This window comes from Schistocerca nitens, unplaced genomic scaffold, assembly GCF_023898315.1.
Source record: "Schistocerca nitens isolate TAMUIC-IGC-003100 unplaced genomic scaffold, iqSchNite1.1 HiC_scaffold_375, whole genome shotgun sequence".
NCBI classification, from domain to species: domain Eukaryota; kingdom Metazoa; phylum Arthropoda; class Insecta; order Orthoptera; family Acrididae; genus Schistocerca; species Schistocerca nitens.
In genome coordinates, this window is record NW_026045909.1 from 5,312,755 (window position 1) to 5,339,761 (window position 27,007).

Below are 27,007 nucleotides of genomic sequence, written 5' to 3' on the forward strand. Positions count from 1 at the left end.
CTCCTCAATTTGGTTCTAAGGAACTTGATGTGTAAATAAAATAAAAAGTAAATGAGTCTGGTAAGTTCTGAGCAGGGAATCATTTTCTTAAGCATTGACTGGAGCTATTCATCACACACTGTCATAAGTGGCAGTAAAGTCCACAAAGCCAACCACAATTTTTAATGAGTTCTGTAATCTTCATTCAGTTTGTGGTATGATATTTCCTTGACATACAAAAAACTAACCAGATAAAACTGAAGAGTAGAAAAACCACAATAACAAAATTGGCAGGAACAACCTCAGGACTGCAAGCAGATATTGTATGCATGACTGCACAATATCACATGTATTCTTCCACAGAGAGGTGTGCACCAGTATGGTTCAAGATCAGGCAGACTAATGAAATGGATGTACAGACGAATATGGAGGATGGATTTTGTCAAAATGGATGCACACTTAAATGAGTCGGTGTGCATTTTAACTGGAATGCTGATATCTACACACCACTGTGGCTTCATGCACTTGTAGAAATAGCTCTTCCACACCTGAGATGAAAACAGGTTAATTTTAGACAATGGAACAAGCGTCATGCTCCCATACTCCCAACAACACTTCCAATTCACATCATACTGGACAATGATCATATCTGAAGTCTTGCAGCCCTGTGTGGGAGGATTACGCCCTGTTTCTTTCTGAAGCAAACACAAATAGAGATGGAAGTCTAACAAAGATTTCAATCATGATGGCTATATGGATCATACTGTATCAGTGCAAGTGGCTGAACTGCTGAGGAAGACTTGGTGCAGCCTACACAGGATCTGAACAGCCCATACTCGAACTATGGCTACCACACAGTTCGAGAGTCATTGATCTTTCTGAATGTGACAAATGAGCTGATCATGGACATCATGCAACAATGCAGCAAGAGAAGGGGCTCTGAAAAAATTGAATAACATCCTGGAATGTGCAGTGAAAGATGTTAACTGGATATCTAACACTGATATAGGTTTGTGTACATATAACATTGTGATATTATTGTGTAGAATTAGTAATTTTGAACTTGTAGATCCTATTTTGCTTATGACCAATAAATAAATTATACCCTTGTCAACTGATTCGGAACAGATTCCGTACTCTAATATTTGTGTAGTAGTGTTCCACTGCACTGTTTCTATATCTTTTCATCTCATTCTTCAGATGATGACACAGCAGTATGAAGGAAACAGACCTTTACCAACTACTCGAAAGGTGCTTAATGACTTCCCTCATAGCCAGCACAGACTTGTGATATACGAAATGGGCATCCAAATCCCCCTGATCACAACCAGCCCTCGAACACGCTGGAATTTCAATAAGGCCAATTGGCCTGGCTTCACAGAAGAACTTGATAATTGTATACATCGAATACCACCTACTTATGAAGCTTATGAATGATTTATAGGAGCTATGATATCTGCAGCAAAGAAACATGTCCCTAGAGGGTACCGCAAAGAATATATTCCTGGGTAGAGTGAAGAAAGCGAAAACCTTTACCAACAATTTACTGGGAGCAATGACCATGAAATTGCAGATCATTACACAGCCTAGATGCCGCCAGGAGGAAAAAATGGGAAGATAAAGTTAGCTCACTTGACTACACAAAATCAAGCCGAGAAGCTGGGTCTCTTCTAAGGACGCTTGGAGATGGAAAAACAGTTGCATGGACAACAAGATTGCCTCGCGTATAGTCATGATTTCCAAAAACAAATGGAGCAAAAATCTTACTAGGGATATAAAGAAAGAAATGAAACTCCTTAAAGGTAGCTCCCCAATGACACAACCCAAACCATTCAACGCAAAAGACATAAACACCGCCATCAGTGGCACTAAATTAGGTAAAGCCCCAGGTGAGGATGGTCTACACCCAAAGTTCTTCGCTCACTGTGGAGGACAGGATAGGGCCTGGCAAGCCAAATTCTACACTCATTTTCTTGAAAGAGGCCAGTTAACAAAACTCTTCAAACAGACAAAGATTATTGCTATACTGAAGAAAAATAAACCAAATGAAAAGCCAGAAATCTGCCCTATTGCCTTGCTCAGCATAGCATATAAACTCCTGAAAAGACTTTTACTGAACAGAATTGGTCCTGATATACTCAAGATAATTCCAGTGGAACAGGTGGGCTTTAGGCCACACAGAAATACAACAGATCAAGTTATGTCTCTTACAACTTACGTAGAAGGAGGCTACCAACGAAAATTCAAGACTTAAGTGGCTTTCGTAGATTTAACAGTGGCCTATGATACAGTATGGAAATATGGAGTACTCTACAAGCTCCTTAAAGTTATACCGTGTAGAAGAACTGCACGACTTTTGAACACCATGTTGAGCCAAAGATAATTACGTGTGTATAAGGGGAATGATATAAGCAATAAAAGATCGTTGAACAATGGGTTACCTCAAGGGTCGGTTCTTGCTCCCTTGTTTAGTCTGTACATTTCAGACATGCCAGAGACGCTTTCAAGGAAATTCGGATGTGCAGATGACTGGGAAATTTGCTATCGGAAAACAAACCATTGAACAAACGGAAGAAATCCTGACAGAAAATCTCAAGAAACTGACACAGTACTTCAAAAAGTGGGGACTCAAATCAAACACCAGTAAAACTGAAGTTAGTAGCTTTCATCTAAACAACAAAATGGGTAATTGGAAGGTAAAGGTGTGCATGGACAACCAGCAGTTGAGACACAACAGATACCCTAAATACCTAGGGTATCATCTCCAGAATGTTGCTGCAAAGATAAGAACTCTCAACAACATAATTCATAAACTATGTGGAACAACTTGGGGAACTACAGCCGCAACTCTGCAATGCTCAGCTCTAGGGTTGGTGTACTCTACTGCTGAATACTGTGCTGCTGTTCGGCTCAATAGTGCCCATACAAATATCATAGATACCCAACTAAATACCACAATGCGTCTTATCACTGACACAATCAAATCTACTCCCACACATTGGCTACCAGTACTAAGTGTTATCCCCCCGCCAGACCTCAGACGTAAAGACGTTCTCTTAAAAGAGAATTCAACAAAATAATGGACAATCCAGAACTACCGATACATTCTGACATCAGAAACGCAAATGCCTGCTTTCGAGAAAACCACCGACAAAAGATGGCATGAACTTGATGAACAGCAACTACCAAACTACTATTGAGTGGCAGAGGAGACTTAACGACAAATGCTGCCCAAGAATGCCTCCTGTGAAGAAGACGTCGCCACCTGGTTTCAACCTCCCTCGCAGACAATGGTCTACACTAACCAGAATTCGAACCAACGGTGGGAATTGTGCAGCCTCGCACATCAAGTGGAACATAACTTCAACGTCTGAGTGTGACTGTGGTGCTACATAACAGACGATCCAGCACATCATCACCAAATGTAGGACAAGAAAGTATAATGACAGTGCTAGTGACTTTGCTCTCGTGACTCCACAAACTATAGACTACATTCGTAATCTAGATATGCAAGTGTAAATTTCAGTCATGATAGATTTGTATCTCTAGCCATAAGCTAAATAAATAATAAATGTATCACGATATAAAGTTCGTCTCAATGTACCCTGCCATCATACTCAAAGACACTGAACTTGTTTGTACACATCTGCAAAATTCATGTCTCTCTAACATTATGTATCTTCATTAATGTAGTTTTTGTAAACTGCAGCTTACTTATTCCCTTACAAATGGATTCCCTCTACCATTTTTGAATAATTCTCCTTTAATAATCCCACAGATCTAGGATAGATTTTTTTTGCCGTGTTTGTGAAGAAGTTCTGGTGCATGTTTAAGATTACTTATCGTGAGGTTTCTTCATCTTTGCAAACAGTTTCTCTTCTCACTCAAATTGGCATATTACACAAGCCATTGTGCTCTGTGAGACACCAAGAATGTTGCAAACTTTTTCTCACATACTTTCTCTTTAAAGCTTGATGTGAACCTCTGGACAACATGCTCGTTCCTTGCAGAATAACAAATAAACTACATGTTTATTTTTATATTTTATAAGATAATTTTTTGAACTTCCGAACAGTGGTAACACCTACTTCCAGTACAGACGAAGCCGTCCACAGGTACGTTATCAGTCTGAATAATGCATCTAGTGAGTTGATAGCTCAGTTGATTACATATTAGGATTGTGATGTGGCAGTTCCAGTTTTCAACCTGATTATGCTGTTACCGTGGCTTCTTGCTACCGTGATGTTTTTGCATAATTAATTCACTACATTAGTTTTGTCTATAACCAACGTTTTCTAAGGAATTATGCTTATATCATCTTGATATTGTTTCGGTATCTGTGCTGGATTAAGCAAAAGTCATAAAGCATAAACGCTTATTTAGTATAAAACCGGTCATTATGGATAGAAATGGGTGTCATTTCTTAGATACAAAAGCATAATAAAATATATCACACTTATTGTTGAAGAATCGGCAAAAAATGAATGTTTCCTCTCAAACTGATATTTCGTCTTCTACTTCTGTACAAGCGGCGAAATAAATGAGTCAACGTGCGACAAAAACGGAAATTCGCTGATTAAGTATAATTCAGTCGTTAGTAAGGAGAAAGAAATGTCAGTGCAATTCTTTCACATGGCCGACTGTAAAACCGATAACCACCGCATTAATATAGAGAATTTCAGAGAAATCAGGTTGACTGGCCTACTACTACATGTGTAATACTAATACAAGTCGTTCAGTTGCTAAATTAGTGCTTGATTTAACTTATAAACGGGAAAGCTGTGCCAGGAAGTGACAGCTCCATTTAGCGTAGTGCGTGGTGACATTAACTCGGCCGTTTTTCTGTCACGTGACTTAGATATTAGAGCAGCATTTGTTACATGTGCTAAAATATCGCGAAATATGGTTAAAATCAGTGACTCGTTGGTGTATGCTGCCCTGCATTTTACACCCTGGCGGAACCCGCTTTGTGAAGCAACGCCACTGCCCCGAACCACGAGGTCGGCCGCGACAGAGCGGTGGCAGTAGGTGACGTCAGTGTCTGGGTGCCGCCTCTGCCGCCGGATGGCGCCACGAGCCCTCGGAACGAGCTGGCCTGACTCAGCTAGAGGATGGAGTGGGGGTAACCTAGTCAACAGGAATCCCTGCGGACTGCGCTGTGCACGCCATCGTCGCTCAGGCCTTTTGGTTGCAATGCGTGGGGCCCCGCGCGCGACATGCGACGATCGTCACATACACTAATTGAAAAAAATTGCAACACCAAGTAGGTGTAAAGTGACAGAAACGAAAGTTGGTAGGCATGTTTCTACGCCTGAAGGATGTCATTTCAAATTTCACTCCAGTTGCGTATGAGTCGCGCTAGTACCGCCACTCAGAGAATGCATTAATACACGCTGTGACGGTCGTGAGAATTAGTTACTTTTGTGATTGGAAATTGGACGTCGTGAGTTGATGTTAGGCCGTATTACACTATCAAATTTCTTTGTCAAAGATTTGATCAAAGGTGTGATCAAATATTCGTCAAATATATTTGAGAAAGATCTTTGAAGTGGCGCTAAAATGGGGTATTACACTGTCATCATATTTTTCGCCAAAGTTCAAGATGGCTGACAACAACAACTTGTTGTTAACCGCAGCAGTTGCATGTACCACAACTGCACTGTGTGCACATGCGGAAGAGAAGCGGGGGAAAAAAAGAAACGTACCTGGATGAAGCCGTGGGTTTTACAACGACACGATAAAAGCATTCAACAAAATTTGTTACGTGAGCTTATAGTGAAGGACGTCAAGTCGTACATCAGTTACTTACGAATGGATGACCATACATTTCAGTATGTGCTCAGTGAAGTGTTTCCTCATATCACAAAGCACAATACTTACTTAAGAACTGCTATACCTGCAGAAGATAGGCTCACTGTAACACTCCGATTCCTATCTACAGGAGAGAGTTAGGTTAGGTTATGTTAGGTTAGGTCAGGTCAGGTCCCCAATCTTCTAAATCTATTTTTGTATTCAGGGTGCCTCACGTTGAAAAGCGCCTCATCAGCTATATACATCTCTATTAATTTTGTAGTTGTCGGTACAAAAAATGGCTCTGAGCACTATGGGACTTAACTTCTGAGGTCACCAGTTCCCTAGAACTTAGAACTACTTAAACCTAAGTAACCTAAGGACATCACACACATCCATGCCCGAGGCAGGATTCGAACGTGCGACCGTAGCGGTCGCGCGGTTCCAGACTGAAGCGCCTAGAACCGCTCGGCCACTCCGACCGGCAGATGTCGGTACACACCAATTGTATTTACCGGCAATGTTTATAAAAACACTACAGACGGCAGAACGCTGCGAGATGCTAGCGCTCCACGTGGTAACATGTCACAGTGCAGTGAACAGAAGACAAGCGACTTCTTTGATCAAATTTACAGCGAGGCCCTAGATTTGATCAAATATTTGACGAGGCTCCCTATTACACCATCAAATTTCTTTAGCAAAGATATTGGGCAAAGAAATTTGATAGTGTAATACCGGCCTTAGTCAAAAATGTTTTTAAGACGACAAAGACGCCATTATCAATACCTCATTGACTTTGAACGCCACCCCCCCTCCCTCCCCTCTCTTGCGGACCGCCCGTATTGCCACCGGAGCCGACCCCGCCAGTCAGCCCCCGCAAGCTATTAGTTTGTTTCTTTCGTCAGTCGACTCGACTAAATCGTGTTATCGAGTAGTTGTACTTTCCTATGTAGCACGCGCGTCCGCGTCATCGTATTTTATACGTTTCTGCTTGGCCCATAGTCAGCTAACACACATTTTTCTTTTACGCTAGCTCGATATCTTTAGTGCCCCCTCCTTGAGGTTTTTCTGTTTTCACGACTGGAACGAAGTTGTGTAATAGGACTACGACGAGCTGGATGTTCCTTCTGCAATATTGCAGGAGGACTTGGGAGAAATGTACCACTGTACAAGATTGTTGGGAGGGGTGGACACGAGAATGTACAGGGTGATTCAAAAAGAATACCACAACTTTAGGAATTTAAAACTCTGCAACGACAAAAGGCAGAGCTAAGCACTATCTGTCGGCGAATTAAGGGAGCTATAAAGTTTCATTTAGTTGTACATTTGTTCGCTTGAGGCGCTGTTGACTAGGCGTCAGCGTCAGTTGATGCTAAGATGGCGACCGCTCAACAGAAAGCTTTTTGTGTTATTGAGTACGGCAGAAGTGAATCGACGACAGTTGTTCAGCGTGCATTTCGAACGAAGTATGGTGTTAAACCTCCTGATAGGTGGTGTATTAAACGTTGGTATAAACAATTTACAGAGAATGGGTGTTTGTGCAAAGGGAAAAGTTCTGGACGGCCGAGAACGAGTGATGAAGGTGCTACTGTAACTGGACTACAGTATCTGGAGATGTTAGAGAATTGGCTGTTCCCTCAGCTCAAACAAGAAGCACAACAATTCATATTTCAGCAGGATGGAGCGCCACCACATTGGCACTTATCTGTCCGTAACTACCTGAACGTCAACTACCCGAGGCGATGGATCGACCGCCAGGCAGCCCGTGACAGAGCACTTCATCACTGGCCTCCAAGAAGCCCTGATCTTACCCCCTGCGATTTTTTCTTTTGGGGGTATGTTAAGGATATGGTGTTTCGGCCACCTCTCCCAGCCACCATTGATGATTTGAAACGAGAAATAACAGCAGCTATCCAAACTGTTACGCCTGATATGCTACAGAGAGTGTAGAACGAGTTGGAGTATGGGGTTGATATTGCTCGTGTGTCTGGAGGGGGCCATATTGAACATCTCTGAACTTGTTTTTGAGTGAAAAAAAACCTTTTTAAATACTCATTGTAATGATGTATAATAGAAGGTTATATTATGTTTCTTTCATTAAATACACATTTTTAAAGTTGTGGTATTCTTTTTGAATCACCCTGTACTTTCGCTTCGGACGGCCACGTGGTACTACCGAGGGGGAAGACCATCGTGTTTGGCGTATGGCTGTGGCGCATCGTGGTGCCCCCGCAGCAGCAATTTGAGTAGCAATTGGCACCACAGTAGCACAACGAACTGTTACAAATCGGTTACTTCAAGGACAGCTCCGCGCCAATCACCCTGTAGCGTGCATTTCAATTACCCCAAACTACCAGCGTTTGCGACTTCAGTTCTGTCAAGCGAGACCTTATCGGAGGGCAGGGTGGAGGTTTGTTGTGTGTTCCTGGTGAAAGCTGGTTCTGCCTCAGTGCCAGTGATGACCGTGTGTTGCTTTGGATTAGGCCAGTTGGTGGCCTGCAACCAACCTGTCTGCATGCTAGACACACTGGACTAATACCTGGAGTTGTGGCCTGGGGTGCGATTTCGTATGCCAGCAGGAGCACTCTCCTGGTTATCCCACGCATTCTGACTGCAAGTTTCGTAAGTCAATCCGATGACTGAACCTTTTGTGCTGCCATTCATGAACAGCATTTAAGGAGGGGTTTCCCAAGACGATAACGCTCGCTTGCGTACCGATGATGTAATCCAGCATGCTTTCCAGAATGTTAATATTTTGCCTTGGCCTACTCGATCACCAGATCTATCTCCAATCGAGCACATATGGGACATCATGGACTACAACTCCAGCGCCACCCGCAAACAGTATTAACCGCCCCTGTATTGACCGACCAACGGCCTGGAACTCAACCCCACAAACTGACATACAACACCTGTACAACACAATGCATTCTGGCGGTTACACCATTTGTTAATGCACCAACATTTCATACTTGCAATGGCTTACTACTTGCGCTTACATTAACCTGCGATCTTGCAATGCTACTTAGGAAAACATATTCCCAAAATTTCGTTACTCCACATTAATTACTTTTTGGTGTTGCGATTTTTTCCGTCAGTGTATATTCCTTGATTGCAATCACGATTTTTTACACCGGAAGTGTGCCTTGTATATTAGTAATCTACACAATTACTCTGTAGTTTATCCTTTAGTGTTTAGTAGACGATGTTGGACATGACAATCAAAAAATTCATGTACTCTTCCACTCTGGAACAGTGCGTAGAAAAATTGAACATCTATACCATTCCGTGTGAGCCTTGATTTCCCTTATTTTATCGCAGTGAGTATTTCTCCCTGTGTAAGTCGGAGGCAACAAAGTATTTTAGCAGTGTGAGGAAAAAAGTACCGATTAAAATTTTGAGGAAAGATTTTGACACAATGGAAAATTCCTTTGCTTTAATGATTGTCGATCCCAGCTCGCTTATCATGTCCGCGGCACTCTCCTCCCTGTTTCGTAAAAAATAGAAAATGAGCCGCCCTTCGTTGAACGTTGTCGATCTCTTCTATTTGGTAAAGATCCCATGCCATTAAATGGACCTTTTGCAGTTTCTAAGTGTTTTTTCAATAGGACACAGTCTTTGGCATTTCTGTCCCTATATATTTTTCGAGCTGTTACTAACTGTATTCCTTAGACGTTCAGTTGAATCGACTATCTCTAAATTTGTGAAGAAATTCAAAGGAATTCTCTTTGTACTCATGTAGCAGACTTTACATCAGGGAAGGGCACTTTTCAAGTCTCTTGTCTAGAATTTTCGCGAGGAGCTTGTAGATGATAGATTAGTGACTAGCTTGTAGATAACAGATTTGGAGTAATATTATTTTGTTCTTGCTCCCATTTTGTAGTATTTTCCTTCCTGCAGACATACTGCGAAAGCTTCATACAGAATTCAGCTGATAATGGACGAAATTGCAGCAGTTATTAGCCTGTCTAGCTGACATCAGAGAACGCTAGACAATTGGCAGTGAGTTACCGCTTCAGAATTCTATGCACTATGTCCAGTGTGCATTGGGGAGATGAACTGCAACGTCTCAGCAAGCACCATGGACTCTTCAAAGGTGTGTGCACCGCTCTTACTCAGGAGTGTTTTTGCATGCCAGTAGAATACTTGGATCATCACACAGCGTGTACACTGATCAGCCGGAGCATTATGAACGCCTACATAGTAAGCGGTATGTCCACCTTTGGCACGAATAACAGCGGCGCCACGTCGTGGTATGGAAGCAATGAGGCCTTGGAAGGTCGCAGGAGGGAGTTGGAAGTTGGAACCACATCTGCACTCACCCACACGTCACCTAATTCCCGTAAATTCCGAGGAGGGGGACGATGAGCTCTGACGCGACGTTCAATCTCAACCCAGATGTGTTCAATTGGGTTCAGGTCTGGCGAGTTGGGGGGTCAGCACATCTATTGGAACTCTCCACTGTGTTCCTCGAACCACTTCATCACACTCCTGGCCTCGTGACACGACGCATTATTGTGCTGAAACATGTCACTGCCATTGGGAAACATGACCGTCATGAAGGGGTGTTTGTGGTCTGCAGCCAATGTACGATACTCCTCGGTCATACTGGTGTCTTGCACGAGCTCCACTGGACTCGTAGACGCACACGTGAATGTTCCCCAGAGCATAATGGAGCTGTCGCCAATTTGTCTCCATCCCTTAGTACAGGTGTCAAGAAGCTGTTCCCCTGAAAGATGGCGGATTCGTGCTCTCCGATCAGCATGGTGAAGGAGGTATCGGGATTCATTAAACGATGCAACGCTCTGCCACTGCGCCAACGTCCCGTGCGAATGGTTACGTGCCAATTTCAGTAACAGTTATCAATGTTGTGGTGTTAACATTGATATATGCATGGGTCTTTGGCTGTGGAGGGCCCTCGGTTAAACTCACAAGGGGAGGCCGCCAATTGTGCAATTCAGATTCGATTCATACTGCGCATAATAAAAGCTCATGGCCAGAGGTGTAATGTGGCAAAGCACCAAGATGCACTTCTCAGCCGTTGTCGAGAAAATCGACAGTTAAAAGAAAACGTTGCGGTGAAATACTCTCTACGATTAATAATTGTCTACAGCGTCGTGGCGCAGCGGTAAGCGCTCGGCTTCGTAATCCGAAGGTCGCCGGATCGAATCTCGCGCCACGCAATTTTTTTAATTATTTTTTTGTAATTCTAATATATATATATATATATATATATATATATATATATATATATACCGTGCACTATATATATATATATATATATATATATATATATATATATATATATATATTCCTGGAAATTGAAATAAGAACACTGTGAATTCATTGTCCCAGGAAGGGGAAACTTTATTGACACATTCCTGGGGTCAGATACATCACATGATCACACTGACAGAACCACAGGCACATAGACACAGGCAACAGAGCATGCACAATGTCGGCACTAGTACAGATCCACCTTTCGCAGCAATGCAGGCTGCTATTCTCCCATGGAGACGATCGTAGAGATGCTGGATGTAGTCCTGTGGAACGGCTTGCCATGCCATTTCCACCTGGCGCCTCAGTTGGACCAGCGTTCGTGCTGGACGTGCAGACCGCGTGAGACGACGCTTCATCCAGTCCCAAACATGCTCAATGGGGGACAGATCCGGAGATCTTGCTGGCCAGGGTAGTTGACTTACACCTTCTAGAGCACGTTGGGTGGCACGGGACACATGCGGACGTGCATTGTCCTGTTGGAACAGCAAGTTCCCTTGCCGGTCTAGGAATGGTAGAACGATGGGTTCGATGACGGTTTGGATGTACCGTGCACTATTCAGTGTCCCCTCGACGATCACCAGTGGTGTACGGCCAGTGTAGGAGATCGCTCCCCACACCATGATGCCGGGTGTTGGCCCTGTGTGCCTCGGTCGTATGCAGTCCTGATTGTGGCGCTCACCTGCACGGCGCCAAACACGCATACGACCATCATTGGCACCAAGGCAGAAGCGACTCTCATCGCTGAAGACGACACGTCTCCATTCGTCCCTCCATTCACGCCTGTCGCGACACCACTGGAGGCGGGCTGCACGATGTTGGGGCGTGAGCGGAAGACGGCCTAACGGTGTGCGGGACCGTAGCCCAGCTTCATGGAGACGGTTGCGAATGGTCCTCGCCGATACCCCAGGAGCAACAGTGTCCCTAATTTGCTGGGAAGTGGCGGTGCGGTCCCCTACGGCACTGCGTAGGATCCTACGGTCTTGGCGTGCATCCGTGCGTCGCTGCGGTCCGGTCCCAGGTCGACGGGCACGTGCACCTTCCGCCGACCACTGGCGACAACATCGATGTACTGTGGAGACCTCATGCCCCACGTGTTGAGCAATTCGGCGGTACGTCCACCCGGCCTCCCGCATGCCCACTATACGCCCTCGCTCAAAGTCCGTCAACTGCACATACGGTTCACGTCCACGCTGTCGCGGCATGCTACCAGTGTTAAAGACTGCGATGGAGCTCCGTATGCCACGGCAAACTGGCTGACACTGACGGCGGCGGTGCACAAATGCTGCGCAGCTAGCGCCATTCGACGGCCAACACCGCGGTTCCTGGTGTGTCCGCTGTGCCGTGCGTGTGATCATTGCTTGTACAGCCCTCTCGCAGTGTCCGGAGCAAGTATGGTGGGTCTGACACACCGGTGTCAATGTGTTCTTTTTTCCATTTCCAGGAGTATATATATATATGTATATATATATATATATAGGGTGTTTCAAAAATGACCGGTATATTTGAAACGGCAATAAAAACTAAACGAACAGCGATAGAAATACACCGTTTGTTGCAATATGCTTGGGACAGCAGTACATTTTCAGGCGGACAAACTTTCGAAATTACAGTAGTTACAATTTTCAACAACAGATGGCGCTGCAAGTGATGTGAAAGATATAGAAGACAACGCAGTCTGTGGGTGCGCCATTCTGTACGTCGTCTTTCTGCTGTAAGCGTGTGCTGTTCACAACGTGCAAGTGTGCTGTAGAGAACATGGTTTATTCCTTAGAACAGAGGATTTTTCTGGTGTTGGAATTCCACCGCCTAGAACACAGTGTTGTTGCAACAAGACGAAGTTTTCAACGGAGGTTTAATGTAACCAAAGGACCGAAAAGCGATACAATAAAGGATCTGTTTGAAAAATTTCAACGGACAAAGAACGTGACGGATGAACGTGCTGGAAAGGTAGGGCGACCGCGTACGGCAACCACAGAGGGCAACGCGCAGCTAGTGCAGCAGGTGATCCAACAGCGAGCTCGGGTTTCCGTTCGCCGTGTTGCAGCTGCGGTCCAAATGACGCCAACGTCCACGTATCGTCTCATGCGCCAGAGTTTACACCTCTATCCATACAAAATTCAAACGCGGCAACCCCTCAGCGCCGCTACCATTGCTGCACGAGAGACATTCGCTAACGATATAGTGCACAGGATTGATGACGGCGATATGCATGTGGGCAGCATTTGGTTTACTGACGAAGCTTATTTTTACCTGGACGGCTTCGTCAATAAACAGAACTGGCGCATATGGGGAACCGAAAAGCCCCATGTTGCAGTCCCATCGTCCCTGCATCCTCAAAAAGTACTGGTCCGGGCCGCCATTTCTTCCAAAGGAATCATTGGCCCATTTTTCAGATCCGAAACGATTACTGCATCACGCTATCTGGACATTCTTCGTGAATTTGTGGCGGTACAAACTGCCTTAGACGACACTGCGAACACCTCGTGGTTTATGCAAGATGGTGCCCGGCCACATCGCACGGCCGACGTCTTTAATTTCCTGAATGAATATTTCGATGATCGTGTGATTGCTTTGGGCTATCCGAAACATACAGGAGGCGGCGTGGATTGGCCTCCCTATTCGCCAGACATGAACCCCTGTGACTTCGTTCTGTGGGGACACTTGAAAGACCAGGTGTACCGCCAGAATCCAGAAACAATTGAACAGCTGAAGCAGTACATCTCATCTGCATGTGAAGCCATTCCGCCAGACACGTTGTCAAAGGTTTCGGGTAATTTCATTCAGAGACTACGCCATATTATTGCTACGCATGGTGGATATGTGGAAAATATCGTACTATAGAGTTTCCCAGACCGCAGCGCCATCTGTTGTTGAAAATTGTAACTACTGTAATTTCGAAAGTTTGTCTGCCTGAAAATGTACTGTTGTCCCAAGCATATTGCAACAAACGGTGTATTTCTATCGCTGCTCGTTTAGTTTTTATTGCCGTTTCAAATATACCGGTCATTTTTGAAACATATATATATATATATATATATATATATATATATATATATATATATATATATATATATATATATATATATATACTATTAATGAATTGCTTATGCATGTTGGTGAAGGTGGATCGCTCTCCAATTGTACCGCCTCCATTTTTCCGTTTTTTTAACAGGGTGTACCAAAGCTCTCCCGTCCGCACTGATTTTCGACGGTGTTATAAGTTGCGCTAGGGACCGCATCTACCTTCTTTCGAAGTTAGCAGGCAACTACGCTGTTATGCGGCGGCTCGTTTCGGCCCATTCAACATCTGTCCTTCAAGTGTAACGAGCGAGTAACAGAGTTTATATTTCATACCTGCCACAGCAAATTTGTGTTCGTGGGGTCTCTATTCTAATTCGAACGTTTGACTTACGCTGTACGTATTCGTTTCGGAATATCGTTTCTACGTCTTCCGTTAACTATACGTGGTTAACATTATGAAGACAATTAATAACAGTTGTGAAATACAACTTTGTTTGCGGAAAACATAATGATGTTCGAAGTCGCCAGTTTTTCCACGACAAACGACTTTCAACAACTTATTATATGCATAATTGTTGCAACCGATTGCCGGGAATTATATATATATATATATATATATATATATATATATATATATATATATATATATATATTTGTAAAAAAATTGCATGGCGCGAGATTCGATCCGGTGACCTTCGGATTACGAAGCCGAGCGCTTACCGCTGCGCCACGACGCTGTAAATGATTATTAACCGTAGAGAGTATTTCACCGCAACGGTTTCTTTTAACTGTCGATTTTCTCGACAACGACTGAGAAGTGCATCTTGGTGCTTTGCCACGTTACACCTCTGGCCATGAGCTTTTATTATGCGCAGTATGAATCGAATCTGAATTTCACAATTGGCGGGCTCCCCCTGTCAGAGCCATTTGAACAATTTTTTGTACACTGACACCGGAAACGCGAATCGGAAGGAAACAAGACATACTTCTTGGCCCTGGATCGATACCCACAACCTTTAATTCACCACCAAACGACAAGACAGATGTAAATATGCAAGAAGGGATTACAATGTATACGCGACATGGAAATATTTAGCTTCCCGGATACTGGTCGACGAGATCTCAACTTTGATTTACGCAAGTCGAATGCATATTTCAGCAGCGTCAGGTGTTCAGTAACATGGATTAGTTTTATATTGTGGTCGTGCATCTGGATTTAGAGATGATTGGGGAAATGGAAGAAATCTTGTCGCAAAAAAATTTACACTGCACTAAAGGAAGCTCTCGTAAGGTGCTGTGCACTATCACCCGAACGGCGATTACAAAAGATTTTCGCAGATGAAAACATGGGCGGTAAAACTAAGCCACAAATGTTCAAAACTGTACTTATATGAGTAGGGCCAGAACTTCTACCTGAACAGTCTTTATGCATATTATGGCTTCGTAAACTGCAAGCCACCATCCGCACCACCATTGCGGCGCGAGCAGATGTACCATTGCAAGAGTTAGCAAAGAAGGCAGACACCACTGCAAACAGTGTAAATGAGGCTTCCATGCGTGCTAAAATCAGCAACAGACAAGACCTGGGGGCACGAGAATGCAAGGAAGTGGAACCTGACGGCACTGGTCCCGTAAAGTACAAAAATCCTTCGCACCAACAGCACACATCGGACGACTCCATCTTGGAGCAAATAGCAACAGAAGTGGCAAAATTAAATATGTAGGTAGGCACGTACCAGAGGCAACTATGAGGCCGCAAATGGAAGAACGAGAAGGGTGGCACTGGTATCACGGGCGTTTTGACAGCTTCGTACGTTGGGCCATCCAGGTTTGGTTTTTCCATGGTTTCCCTAAATTATTTAAGGCAAATGCCGGGATGGTTCCTTTGAAAAGGCACGGCCAATTTCATTCCCCATCCTTCCCTAAACCTACCTTGTATTCCGTCTCTAATGACCTCGTTGTCGACGGGAAACACCAATCTCCTCCTATAACTCCGTACGTCAATGCAATCAACTCTGCAGTCATCCATATTTCGAAGACGGGAGCTAGAGGACGCTAGCGCCCGTCGACAGTAGGATAAGCGCCCAAACCAGAGATAGAGAAGAAGAAGATATGCAAACGCCACGTTAGCAGCAGTCAAACACTCACACCAATTCTTTATACAGGATCAGTTATCCCCAGGTGAAAAGTTTATTATCGACACAGGTTCGGAAATTAGTGTCTGTCCAAGAGGTTCTGGTGACATACCGACGGCAACAGTGCAACACATACTTACTGCGACCAACAATATCCTAGGGTCGTTACCTACGGTGAAAAACGATCGACTCTACACCTGGATTCAAACTTCCACCCGACACGGACTTCTTCGATTGCAGACGTGCCTCATCACATAATCGGAGCGGACTACTTGCGTCATTATCGACTTATGTCCGACCCAGTTAACAATTGATTAGTGTCAGAAGGCACAGCACTCATACCTTATACCGTCCTTTCCGCGTCAGAGCAAACTCAGTGCTACCTGCCAGGGGTTTTCCGCACGAAGATGTCCAGCGTCGCTACTGGGTCATTCGTGTCGGAGTAAATTGAATCGTTTCCGTACTCGCAACAACGGGAGGCGCACACTTCTGCGTCACGTAAGAAGAACGCCAGGCGTTGTAATGGCTCATGTGCAGTAGGATAAATCATGGCGTCATCGGAGGAATCACCTTTTCATAGCCTAATTTTAGACTTTCCAGCAGTTACCGAAGTCTTCTGTGTCACCAGGAAACGCTCACACAATACTAAACATCGCATGCGCATCACACGAGACTAAATATTTATCATTTCCTGTTTTTTATTCGCAGTATATTTCTTAAATTTCGTGCGAGTTTTTCTGTTTATGAGGTTTAATCTCACGTTTTTGTAAATGTAAATTCATTCAGCCTGTAGCGCAGTAGTTGTTCATTTGTTTTGTTTTGAAGATGACCATTCGTTTCCTGAGTAAGCCTGTCAGTTATGCCCCAGCTCTTGGCTGATACACATCTACAGAGCAACAAGTTAAGTGTTTATCTATTCCTGTGTTGCCCTCGTAGTATATTTCTTAAATTTCGTGGGTGCTTTTCTGTTTGACATGTAAGCTTGCATTTTAAAGTGTAAATTCAGGTAGTCTGTAGTGCAGTTTTAATTTCTTCTGAGCAGCAAGCTACCTAGGTCATTGAGGTATCATCGTCCATTGGTGACACACTGCAAGTTGCATATCTTGGATTCTGTCTGCTTTTATAGTTCACTTCTTCAGTTTGATTTTCTAGGATGGTTATGATGTGTGCAAGCTGTGTGTGCAGGAGGAATTGGCCGCAGTTCGCGAACAGTTGAATGCACTTTTGGCTACAGTCAGTCAGTTTCAGGCTGCTCTGTCTCGGGGTGTAGTGGTGGCGGAGAAACTGGTGCGTCGAATGGGATACCTCGGCTGTCGCTTGTTTTACCCAAGGGCTCTACTGCCGTGGCTTCTCTTTGTGTACACGAGGCGGTAGATCTACCCTCACAGCAGAGTGAGTGGCGTGTGGTAACACGATTAGTGGGACAACAGGGGCATCACCCCACGTTGCATTATTGCCAAATTTATTCAAGATGGCGGAGATAGATGTGGCTATGTCGCAGTGCGTCATGGCAGGAAGTTCAAATTTTGGTTGGAAAATAGGTCGTCTGGGCCACCTCTACTAATCTAACACCCACCCATCCGCTCCCCCCTCCCTCTCGCCCCCCCCCCCCCTCCAGATACAGATACATAGCTTTCAGAGATGATAGATATTGTGTGATGCTATCATCTGAGTTATTGTTTGATGAAATCGCATGAAGCATTTAAAAGTTTTTAATTGAGAGGTTCATTGTGAAAATGTTTATTTGCTGTGAAATATTAACTTCTGTCGTTATAAAGATATTGTAATATTGTTACGTCTTTTGGTGTGCCTCATTTTTCTGAGACTGCAGATGTATTCAGATTCTCTTTAATGTGTAACTGTGATTCATTGTCGAGGTTTAGACAGTTGTAACTTAGCGAAATTTAAGATTTGCTGACACTCCGCTATTTCTTGGACATAGTCTGTGCTTCTAAGCGACTGTCCTGGGATTTAGGCACGTCCAGTCCTTTGCTGCTAGTCTGAACCTGAACTCGCTCGTATCCGTCACCCAGCCGGAAAAACTGCTTCGGCGCGCCCAGAGGCCTGGGCCCGTTAGCGTTCAGATGTAGAAAAAATTCATCTTAGCTTGTGGCAGTACTGGGTGGCCGATTAGCTTACCTAAATACATGTGGCCTTACAAGAAGCGAACTGTGAATAAAAATAGGTATATGTAGCCATAAAAAACTCTATACTGCCTATGTAGAAGGTGTATGCTGCATAAACTCACTTAATAATTTTAAGTATAGTTTAGCTCCTTAGTGTGCTTAAACTTACGGCGGATTCACGATCTTTCGTTTACAATCATTTTATCTTCAAACTTTTCCATTGGTCCATGTTTGCATGAAGCAAAAATTGTGTTCCTTTGTTAATGTGCAGTGTAACATAAATTCGTAAATGAAGTAATGCAGGGTAGCATTTATGCTGAACTATCAGAAGTAGAATGTACCGGGTGATCAAAAAGTCAGTATAAATTTGAAAACTTAATAACCCACGGAATAATGTAGATAGCGAGGTAAAAATTGACACACATGCTTGGAATGACATGGGGTTTAAATAGAACAGAAAAAACACAAAGGTCACAAAATGTCCGACAGATGGCGCTGGACAGCAAAACGTCAGTGACTGCGCATGACAATCGTGTATAAAAGGAGCTGTAATGAGAGAGAGAATCACATGCGCCAGCAGTCGCATTATGTTGACGTTACCTGAAAAGGCGCTTTTAGTGAAGCTGTATTATCAGAATGGGGAATGTGCTAGTTCAGCGTTACGATCCTATCGCCATAGGAAGGGGATTCGAACTGGTAAAGGTCCGTTGACAAATGCAGATGTGGCGAGAATGATTTAGAAGTTCGAAGCCACGGGTTGTTTAGACGATAGACCCCGTAGTGCCCGACCGAGCACAAGGCGTAATGCTGCTGAGACAGTTCAGAAAGAAATGGAGACTGTAGCGGGTTCGTCTATGCACGGGGAAGTCAGCGCTCGTGCAGTCGCACGTCGCACTGGCATTCCATACACTACTGTTTGGTTGGCACTGCGGCGTACCCTCCGATGCTATCCGTACAAAAACCATCGGCATCATGAACTGTTACCTGGCGATTTAGTGAAGCGGAGGGCATTTGCGGTGTGGGCGTTTCAAAAGATGGCGGAAGATGACGACTGGTTGAGTAACGTATTGTGGACCGACGAAGCTCATTTCACGCTCCGAGGGCTGTCAACGCCCACAACTGCAGTATTTGTGCTACCGAAAATCCTAGAACTGTCGTGGAAACTCCATTGCACGACGAGAAAGTCACGGTATGAGATGGATTTACCACATCTACCGTTATCGGGCCTTTTTTCTTCGAGGAAATGCGTGATTCTGGTTTTGTAACTGCTACCGTGACGAGTGAGAGGTACGCCGATATGTTACAGAATCGCATCATCCCCAGCCTGGCTGATAAACACCTGCTGGAACGTACGATGTTTATGAAGGATGGCGTTCCACCCCATATTGCTAGACGCGTGGAAGACCTCTTGCGCGCGTCGTTTGGTGATGATCGTGTGCTCAGCCGCCACTTTCGTCATGCTTGGCCTTCCAGGTCCCCAGACCTGAGTCCGTGCGATTATTGGCTTTGGGGTTACCTGAAGTCGCAAGTGTATCGTGATCGACCGACATCTCTAGGGATGCTGAAAGACAACATCCGACGCCAATGCCTCACCTTAACTCCGGACATGCTTTACAGTGCTGTTCACAACATTATTCCTCGACTACAGCTATTGTTGAGTAATGATGGTGGACATACTGAGCATTTCCTGTTGTTGTTGTTGTTGTTGTGGTCTTCAGTCCTGAGACTGGTTTGATGCAGCTCTCCATGCTACTCTATCCTGTGCAAGCTTCTTCATCTCCCAGTACCTACTGCAACCTACATCCTTCTGAATCTGCTTAGTGTATTCATCTCTTGGTCTCCCTCTACGATTTTTACCCTCCACGCTGCCCTCCAATGCTAAATTTGTGATCCCTTGATGCCTCAAAACATGTCCTACCAACCGATCCCTTCTTCTAGTCAAGTTGTGCCACAAACTTCTCTTCTCCCCAATCCTATTCAATACCTCCTCATTAGTTACGTGATCTACCCACGTTATCTTCAGCATTCTTCTGTAGCACCACATTTCGAAAGCTTCTATTCTCTTCTTGTCCAAACTGGTTATCGTCCATGTTTCACTTCCATACATGGCTACACTCCATACAAATACTTTCACAAACGACTTCCTCACACTTAAATCTATACTCGATGTTAACAAATTTCTCTTCTTCAGAAACGATTTCCTTGCCATTGCCAGTCTACATTTTATATCCTCTCTACTTCGACCATCATCAGTTATTTTACTCCCTAAATAGCAAAACTCCTTTACTACTTTAAGTGTCTCATTTCCTAATCTAATCCCCTCAGCATCACCCGATTTAATTTGACTACATTCCATTATCCTCGTTTTGCTTTTGTTGATGTTCATCTTATATCCTCCTTTCAAGACACTGTCCATTCCGTTCAACTGCTCTTCCAAGTCCTTTGCTGTCTCTGACAGAATTACAATGTCATCGGCGAACCTCAAAGTTTTTACTTCTTCTCCATGAATTTTAATACCTACTCCGAATTTTTCTTTTGTTTTCTTTACTGCTTGCTCAATATACAGATTGAATAACATCGGGGAGAGGCTACAACCCTGTCTCACTCCTTTCCCAACCACTGCTTCCCTTTCATGCCCCTCGACTCTTATAACTGCCATCTGGTTTCTGTACAAATTGTAAATAGCCTTTCGCTCCTTGTATTTTACCCCTGCCACCTTCAGAATTTGAGAGTATCCAGTTAACGTTGTCAAAAGCTTTCTCTAAGTCTACAAATGCTAGAAACGTAGGTTTGCCTTTTCTTAATCTTTCTTCTAAGATAAGTCGTAAGGTTAGTATTGCCTCACGTGTCCATTTCCTGTAAAGAACATCATCTTTGCTTTGTCTTACTTTGTTATGCTAATTATTGCTATTCTGATCAGTTGAAGCGCCATCTGTCGGACATTTTTGAACTTTTGTATTATTTTGTTTCTAATAAAACCCCATGTCATTCCAAGCATGTGTGTCAATTTGTACCTCTCTATCTACATTATTCCGTGACTTTTTGGTCACCCGGTACTTGTACATCTACATGATACTGCGCAAGCCCCGTAACGTTATGTGGCGGCGAGGTGGTGGGGGGTGGGGGGCGGTGCTTGTAGTACCACTATCTGATCTCCCCTTCTGTGTTACAACGCCGCCGCCGCACGGGAAGAATGATTGTCAGTTAGCCATTGTATGAGCTCTCTTTTTTCGAATCTTCTCGTCGTGGCCATTTCGCTAGATGTATATGGGAAGAAGTAACATGTTTTTCGACTTTTCGCAGAAAGTGCACTCTCTAAATTTCAATAGTAAGCTTCTCCATAATGCACAACGCCTCTCTCGTGACATCTGCCACTGGAGACTGCTGAGCATATGTCTAGCGCTGTCGCGCAGACTCAACGATCCTGTGACAAAACACACCGCTCTTCGTTTGATCTTCTCTATCTCTTCTATCAGTTCTAAGTGGCAAGGTTCCCAGATTGATAAACAGTACTCAAGAACCAGTAGAACGAGCACTATGTTAGCCACTTCCTACGCAGATGAGTTACATTTCCTTAAGATTCTTCTTATGAATCTCAGACCGACATCTGCTTTTCCTACTGTTTGTTTTATGTGATCATTCCACTTAAAGTCGTTCTGGATAATTACTCCTAGATATTTTATGGTGGACACTGTTTCCAGCAATCTGTCATCAATGGTGTACTTATACAGCAATGGATTTCTTTCCCCACGTACACGCGATAGGTTACATTTATTGACTTTCAGGATTAGCTGGCAGAATCTGTACCATTCATTCCTCAGCTGATCGATAGTGTCTTCTCGCTTTGCTACTGTCTTGTAGACAACTGCATCATCTGCGATCAGTGTTAAAGAGTTTCCGAGGCTTTCTACTAGATCATTTATATAAATTATAAACAGTAATGGTCCTGTCGCACTTCTTTGCTGTAATCCGGAAATTGCCTTTACATTGTCGATTTTGTCCCATTAAGAGCGACGTGTTGAGTTCTATCTGCAAGGAAGTCTTGAATCCAGTCGCAAATCTCGCTCGTATTTTTTTCTTTAAACGGTAATTTGTGAGATGTCAAACGCCTTCCTGAAGTCAAGGAACACGTCATCAACCTGAGCGCCGTTTTCTACAGCACTATGGATCTCATTGAGGAAAAGAGCGAGTTGAATTGCGCAACATCTCTGTTTGCGGAATCCATTTTCATTTAACAGAGGGGATTTTCGTTCTCCGAAAACGTCATAATTCTTGAGCATAAAACATGTTCCATAATTCTACAACATATTGATCTCAACGATACAGGCCTATAATTATGCGCATCTGCCGTATGACCCTTCTCGTGAAAGAGAGTGCCTACGCCTTTTTCCAGTCGCTAGGTACTTCGTTGCTCCAGCGATCTACGGTAAATTACTGCTGGAATGGGGCATGTTCTTTCGACAGATCTTTGTAAAACTTTGTAGGTATCTCATCTGGTCCTGATGCCTTTCCACTACCAAGCAATTGTAGTAGTTTTTCTATTCCGCAACCGGTTATCCCAGTATCTGCCGTTTCGACTTTCGTACGATGACTGAAAGGAGGGACCGTATTACGATCTTCCGTGATGGAACAATTTCAGAAGACCGAGTACAGTATTTCAGCCTTCGTTCTGTTGTCCTCCGTTTCGATGCCTGTACACTCAGTGAATGAATGAATGCAGGGTTTCGAACGGTTTACTGATTTTAAGCAAGGCCAAAACCTCTTAGGGTTCTTACTCAGCTCATTTGACAAAATTTTACTTTTAAAGGCATTGAGCGCTTCTATCTTTGCTGTCCTTACGCTCATTTTCGCTTCGTTCACCTGTAGTTCGTCAGCTAGGTTTTGACTTCTCGTGAATCTGTGACGAAGCTCTCCTTGTTTACGTAGCAGTTCTCTGACACGGCTATTAAACCGCAGTGGGTCTTTGCCATCCCGTAAGACCTTGCTCAGAACAAGGCATATTGAATTCTTTAAAAATTTTCCGTTTGTGCACCACATCTTCGTCCTCAGGACTGAGTATATGATTGTGACTACTGGGATACTCTGCAATTTGTGTCCTGTCAGTGTTTCTAAGAAAAGTTATTTTCCTACTTTTCTTAGCATTCCCTGTAAAACTCGTAGTTGTAGTTGCTACCATAGCCTTTTATGATCACTGATATATCCCTCCAAGTTAATTGATGCGATAAGTTCAGGTCTATTTGTTTCAGGTCTGTTTGTTGCTAGGAGGTCTAAGACGTTACCTTCACGAGATGGTTCTCTAATTACCTGGTCGAAGTAATTTTCCGACAATACATTCATAAAAATGTCACACGAGTCCCTGTCTCTGGCACCAGTTTTGATGGAATGACTTTCCCAGACTATACCTGTCAAGTTGAAGTCACCCCTTATGATCGATATTCTGCAAGTTCTCTGAGAAGCGCTGTGCGACTACAGCTCCTGACGCAGGTGGTCTATAAAAACATTCGATTACCAAAATGTTCAATGTGTGTGAAATCTTACGGGACTTAACTGCTAAGGTCATCAGTCCCTAAGCTTACACACTACTTCACCTAAATTATCCTAAGGACAAACACACACACCCATGCCCGAGGGAGGACTCGAACCTCCATGACTGCAGCGCCTTGGACCGCTCGGCTAATTCCGCGCGGCATTCGGTTACCATTTCTGATCGTCCTCTGATGCCTAGCATCTTCATGCACATTCAGAATCCGTAATAACTTCGCTAGATATTATCAAATTTTGTAGTGCAATAAATACGCCGCCAACGCTAACTACTAATCTATCCTTTGATAAATGTTCTAACCTGAACTAAGGATTTCGTTGCTATTCACTTCCAGTTTCAGCCTACTTTCTGTTCCTCCTAATAGTATCTGGGCATTATAATCTTAATTAAGCGACACTAATCTGGGATCTTTCCGTGGATGCCCTGCAGTTACTATCATATTAACTTTTTCTGTATCCAATTTGCGAGGACGTGAGTTCTCTGAGGACGTTGTGGCTGACGTAACTTCGATTTTGGCAGGCAGTTGGTCTCTGATCCCAAGGGGAGGGGGGTCACTAACATAAAAAAACACCATGTGCACACCATACGTTCTCCGTTACCCTAGTAGCAGCTTCCTAATTCTAGCACACGCCTAACGCATTAAAGAGAACGCTACAATTCTCCACTTGCAGGAGAGATCGAGAAATTCACATCCGATACCGTCGCAGAGTCAAATGAGTCTCTGATTTATGCCGAACACTGTGCTCCAAATCTGAGAACCGCGATCGAACCTGGGTAGGATGTCACAAATAGACACCTTAGTTTGCACCCTGCATGCTAGTTACCTTCACCAAACCAGCTACCACCGAAAGGAACCAAGGATGGCCTCAGAAACCAGACAGCAGGCGTCATTCCTTTTGACATGTGCCACAATTAGGAGCCAGTTGTACCCAATGCGCTCGATAGCCACCGGCAGAGCCTCTTCCACGTCACAGACGAGACCCCCGGGAAACATACCAAGTGCACATTGCCATTCTTTACCCGTCTGCATGATTTTTCCGTGTCTAATGTTGGAGTTCCCAATGACTAGCATTCCAGTGCTTGGCACGTGTCTGGACTGGGCAGTAAAATCGGCCGCAGGCCCAACAGGAGAGGCATCCCATGGTGGCTCAGTTGTCAACACTGAGTAGCACCTCGTACCCGTTGCTAAGGTATAAAGAATAAGCGGTTTGGCCTGCTCCTGCTGTCGCCTTCCGCCGGGTGACACGCACAACCACGACTGTCTGCCTCTCAGTCTAGAATGAAGACGAGCCGATCAGTTGATGCGTATCTGGTCATCAGGGGGTTCCAATGGCACTAAGGGTGTTGCAGGTGTCGCCAACGGCACCCTGATGCCCCTGCAACTTTGAGCAGTAGCCGGAAGCCAGTCGACCGTGGCCAACGCAGCCTCCAGGTATTTACTGATAGCAGCCAGTTCTCCTTGTGTCCACTCACAACAAGCACAGTCCCTATCCATATAGTACTAGGTAAAAAACAAGAAAACTAGATGTTGTTGTCATTGTGGTCTTCAGTCCTGAGACTGGTTTGATGCAGCTCTCTATGCTACTCTATCCTGTGCAAGCTTCTTCATCTCCCAGTACTTACTGTAACCTACATCCTTCTGAATCTGCTTAGTGTATTCATCTCTTGGTCTCCCTCTATGATATTTACCCTCCACGCTGCCCCCCAATGCTAAATTGGTGATCCCTCGATGTCTCAGAACATGCCCTACCAACCGATCCCTTCTCCTAGTCAAGTTGTGCCACAAACTCCTCTTCTCCCCAATGCTATTCAATATCTCCTCATTAGTTATGTGATCTACCCATCTAATCTTCAGCATTCTTCTGTAGCACCCCATTTCGAAAGCGTCTATTCTCTTCTTGTCCAAACTATTTATCGTCCATATTTCACTTCCATACATGGCTACACTCCATACAAATACTTTCAGAAACGACTTCCTGACACTTAAATCTATACTCGATGTTAACAAATTTCTCTTCTTCAGGAACGCTCTCCTTGCCATTGCCAGTCCCCTCTACTTCGACCATCATCAGTTATTTTACTCCACAAATAACAAAACTCATTTACTACTTTAAGCGTCTCATTTCCTAATCTAGGTTGCGCAGCATCACTCGATTTAATTCGACTAAATTTCATTATCCTCGTTTTTCTTTTGTTGATGTTCATCTTATATCCTCCTTTCAAGACACTGTCCATTTCGTTCAACTGCTCTTCCAAGTCCTTTGCTGTCTCTGACAGAATTACAGTATCATCGGCGAACCTCATAGTTTTTATTTCTTCTCCATGGATTTTAATACCTACTCCCTATTTTTCTTTTGTTTCCTTTACTGCTTGCTCAATATACAGATTGAATAACATCGGGGATAGGCTACAACCCTGTCTCACTCCCTTCCCAACCATTGCTTCCCTTTCACGTCCCTAAGATCTCGAAAAAAAAAAAAAAACAGTTAGCAGCAACTGAGGAAGTACGAGCAGATCCCCGCAAAAGAGAAATTTACCCAAATGTGGCGCTACTGAGGTTGGAATGTACACAAAATATAAACGAGGATAACAAACAAACACTAAAATCTGCCTTGCAGAGAGTTCTCGCTACAGCCTAATACCGCCAGATCCACTAGGTCTTAAGACAGAAATAAATTTCTCCGCTAAAAATGGATGCTCCAGTAGTTACTTTTTGCTAGAAACTCTGCTTACACGAAACCTACTGCAGGAAATTAATACGTTAACTCTAAAACACTGATCTAAACTGTATGCTGTGTACTAACACGAAATTTAAGCTGAGTCACTTGACGTGGCTCTTCTGGCGGCAGTCGCCTCACACAGGTATATACTAAAATTTAGGCAAAAAAATTTAAGTGTAAGTTAGTAAACAATAGCGTGACTGTAAAATATACAGGTACAACCCACTTCCTTCGCGACTACCGCTACTTGTGTGTTTACATATTTAACAATGATTTGTAATAGCTGAGTCGTTCTATAGCTAGTGATCTCATCGCATATGGATCTAGAGAGTTCGAAATAAATAAATAGTAATAAATAAATTGATTTACTGGTGGCGCCAGAATGATGGAACAGTTTTATACAGATTTGGATCA